Genomic DNA, 4,450 nt, shown 5'->3' with positions numbered 1-4,450 from the left:
CCTGCCTCAGCCACCTGAGTAGCTGCAATTACAGGCCCACCACCCTGCCTGGCTCATTTTTGTATTTCGGGGGTTTCACCATGCGGTCTCGATTTCCTGACCTCAAGTGATCCGCCCCCTGCAGTTTCCCAAAGTGATGACAGTACAGCCATGAATCACCACGCCTGGTCCCTGGCTTAGATTTTGATTATACTGTATAGTAGATTGGGTTTCCAGTTTGATAAACAGGTCCAAGGTAAGGAAGGTTCTCTCAGAAGTTATTGCCAAAGGACTAAGTTTTGTCTTTTCTTTGGATGCCACTCATATTCTCATGAGGGCTATAGGCAACAGAGTGTACCAAGACTCAGAAGTTTCCTGGCATAGTTTTGCCAGGGTCTGACTTAAAGTTTGATTAGTCCTATTAACCTTGCTGGTGGATTGTGGCCTCCATGAGGAGTGGAGATGATATTTAATTTCCGAAGCTTGGGCTATCTATTGGGTTGTAGTTGCAGGAAAACAGGGTCCTTTGTCGCTTTGCAGGGAGCAGGGGAGGTCAAATCCTGGTATGATCACTTTTGGCAGTGCATTGGCCACTTCTGTAGCTTTCTCTGTTCTGGTGGGGAAAGCTTCTACCCATTCGAGAATGGTGTCTACAAAAACTAAAAGATATTTAAAAACCTGAAAGGTGGGTATTTGGGTGCACTGAATTTGCCAGTACTCATCAGGATAGGTTCCTTGCCACTGTACTGAGGTTAATAAAGCAGGGGACCCTTGTTTTTTTGTTATTGTTGTTTGTTTCTTTTTCCAGAGATGGAGTTTCACTCTGTCACCCGGGCTGGAGTGCAATGGCGTGATCTCAGCTCACTGCAACCTCCGCCTCCCCAGGTTCAAGCTATTCTCGTGCCTCAGCTTCCCGAGTAGCTGGGATTACAGGCGTGTGCCACCATGCCCCGCTAACTTTTGTATTTTTAGTAGAGACAGAGTTTCACCATGTTGGCCAGGCTGGTCTCAAACTCCTGACCTCATGATCCTCCCACCTCGGACTCCCAAAGTGCTGGGATTACAGGCGTGAGCCACTTCGCCCGGCCCTTGTTTCTTTGGTTGTTGTTGTTCGTTTTCCCCTAAGGTAATTTTGAGAGCAAAGTTCACAGGCCAGAATGACCTTTTTTATTGTGGCTGCCAGGCCTGTACCTGTAAAGTTATGGTACATCCAGGTGGTCGTAGCATCCTGCCCATATGGATGGAATTATGTAAATTTTTGACAATTTACCCCTATGGGACTGAGGAAGCAAGAGCTTTTGGCCTACGAGCCACCAACCCTCAAGAGTTAGGCTCCCCTGATTTTCTTTAGCCCATGCTATTTCTTAGTATAGTATAGTATAGGATGAATTTATACCAAAAGAATGGGATGGGCATGCTGTCTCATGCCTGTTATCCAGCATTTTGGGGTGCCAAGGCGGGCAGATCAATTGAGGCCAGGAGTTCGAGATCAGCTTGGACAGCATGGCAAACCCCTTCTCTATTGAAAGTACAAAAATTAGCAGCATGATAGCATGTGATTGTAGTCCCAGCTACTCGTGTGGCTGAGGCAGAAGAATTACTTGAGCCCAGGAGGGTGCAGTGAGTCGAAATCAGGCCACCGCAGATCAGCCTGGGTGACAGAGTGAGACTCCGTCTCAAAAAAATAAAAAATAAAATAAAATGAAGAGAATGGGCAGAGAGGAATAAGGCCAGCTGGGCTACAGCTTCCATAGTTGCCATCCTATCTTCCCTGCCAGCCCTTGCATTGTCCAATGAGACTGAGGAGTTTCCTTTTTGATATCTCTGATCGTTTTTCCTTTTTGATGTCTTGATCCTCTTGCCTAAGATCATGCACAGCCTCTAAAAGCTGCAGTATTTCTGTTCCATGTTCAATGGGGGAATCCCTTGCATTTAAAGACCCCATTCTTTACACATAGCAGCTTTTTCTCCTGGTAACACTTTAAATATGTAATTGCATGGCCTTCTGGCTTTCATTGCTTCTAATGAGAAATTGGTTGTTAATCTCAGTAAGGATCTTTTCTGACAGGTAATTTCTCTCTCACTGCTTTCAAGATTCTCTTTGTCTTTGAACAGTTTGATATAATGCTTTTCAGTGTGGATCTGTTTATCTCCCTTAGAATTCCTTGAGCTTGTTGCATGTGTAGATTCATGTCTATTATTAAATCTGGGAGTTTGGGGCCAATGTTTCTTTAAATATTCTTTATGCTACTTTCCCTCCTCTCCTTCTGGGTATCCTATTGTATATATGTTGTTAGGCTTGATGATATCCCATAAGTCTCTTAAGTTATGTTCATTCTTCTTAATTCTCCTTTCTTTCTACTCCTCAGACAGGATAATTTCAATCAACTTATCTTCAAGTTCACTGATTGTTTATTTTGCCTGATCAAAGTTGCTATTGGCCCCTCCTCCTGTCTTCCTCCCTTCTTCTCTTCTCTCTCTCTCTCCTCCCCTCTTCCTTCCTCTCCCTCCTTCCCTTTTCCCTCAGCCATCCATCCTCCCTCCTTCCCCCACTGCTGAAGAGCATGCCACATGGGGGATGGGCTAGTTACTTGCTCCAGTGGCGGATAAGCATGGTGTCACCCCAGCACTGAGTGCTGGGAGCCATCTGGCCTGCATTCAGCCTCCCTGATTGTCTCTTTTCCAGTCCCATGCCTGCACCTGTGTGCTCTAACACATTGCACACCGAGCAGCCATGGGCCCTGAGCAGCCACCACCCCGATCATGCACCGGACTTGCCTGCAGTAGCACAATGAATGATTTTAGAATCAAGAATATGGACCACATAGCCCCTGTGGCTAACAGTTACGGAGGGACACTGAGGCACCAGCCAGGTTTTGACACTTTTTATGGGTCTCTGTTTGTTATTTTTCACTCTCTAAATAAAGAGCAAACACTGTAAGAAGTGCCAACAGGCTTGGACTCAATTTCTCATGACTTGCCAACTGTGCATTGCCCTTGTTAACTCTGTATAGCAAGGCTGTGATGAATCAAGCTTTAAAAGCTACCTTCAGTGGCTTCAAAAAGGAGAAAAAGTGCTTTGGCATTCCAAAGAAACCCTGGCTGTGGAGTGAGCAGCAAGTATGCCAGTGGCTTCTCTGCACTACCAACAAGTTCAGTCTGGTGAACGTGAATCTCCAGAGGCTTAACATGAGTGGCCAGGTATTGTATAACCTTGGCAAGGAGTACTTTCTGGAGCTGGTACTTGACTTTGTGGATGACATTTTCTGGGAACATCTGGACCAGATGACCGAAGAAAACCAAGAAAAGACAAAAGATCAATATAAAGAAAATTCATGCCTGAACCCAATTCCTCATTGGTTTAACAATACGTTAGGTTTTGGCATAAAGCAGGTACCCTATGGTATGCAAACACACAATTACCCCGAAGGCAGCCTCCTGGATGGCATGTGTCCAGCTTCTGCAACCAGCATGCCCAGCTCTGAACAGGAGTTTCAGATGTTCTCCCAGTCTCAGCTCAGCTCTGTCAGCCTCAAATATGCTCCATCAGTCAGGACTTTTTAGTCCTGAATTTGTTCACCAACAATTCTGGGAAGCCTAAAGACCACAAATCCCCTGAGAATGGTGCAGACATTTAAAGCTGTCTGCTTTTTTTAATGTTTAAATCACGAAGCAGACAGCTTTGAGAGCTCAGGCACCTGGAACAGCCAGTCATCCTTAATGGATGCGCAGCAGGTTCCTTTTTTCGAGAGCTTCAAAGAAAACTGCAGCCAGTCTCTCTGCCTCAAAAAATTGACCGTGCATTTCAAGGATTACATCCAAGAGAGGAGCAACCCGGTGGAGCAAGGCAAACCTGTTATACCTGTGGCTGTGCTGTCCGGCTTCACAGAAAGTGGACCTGTTCACCTGCGGCAGTTTCTCCTGGAATTTTTGTTAGACAGTCTTGCCAGTCATTTCATCAGCTGGAATAGGAACAGGAAGGAGTTTAAACTTGCCAACCTGACAATGTTTCCTGCCAGTGGGGAATCAGGAAAAATAAGCCCAAGATGAACTACTAGAAGCTAAGCCTGGGTTTACACTACTATTATGACAAGAACATCCTCCATAAGATGTCAGGAAAGAGCTATATGTGCTGCTTTTTGTGTGACCTCCAAAACTTGCTGGGGTTCATGCCTGAGGAACTGTACACCATTCTGGGCTTCCAGCCCAACACAGAGGGCTGAGGTCTCTGGGACCACCATGAATCAGGCCAAGGCCTGTGGACTGAGTGGAAGTCCATCCTGACCAACTACTCCAAGGACCCAGGAAAGACACGATTGAATATGTCCAGGAACGTCTCCAAGAAGCAGTGGACTTATTGCATCCAAAACCACACCTCTTGACCAGGCTTTTTCTCTTGTGGCAGAGAAGGCAAAGCTAATACTACTCACAGTGCTTTTAAATGAAAATGGTCAAGAAACAGGCACTGGGA

General features: G+C 45.8%; 1 pseudogene; it reads left to right on the top strand.

Annotated features, from left to right (window-relative positions):
• The first annotated feature begins 2,704 nt into the window (after window positions 1-2,704).
• On the top strand, window positions 2,705-4,202 carry LOC104657810 (annotated as a pseudogene).
• Window positions 4,203-4,450: the final 248 nt, after the last annotated feature.

Source organism: Rhinopithecus roxellana, chromosome 7 (genome assembly GCF_007565055.1).
Source record: "Rhinopithecus roxellana isolate Shanxi Qingling chromosome 7, ASM756505v1, whole genome shotgun sequence".
NCBI classification, from domain to species: Eukaryota; Metazoa; Chordata; class Mammalia; order Primates; family Cercopithecidae; genus Rhinopithecus; species Rhinopithecus roxellana.
Note: the sequence above shows the minus strand (reverse complement) of the source record. Positions and strands in the feature narration are given on the sequence as shown.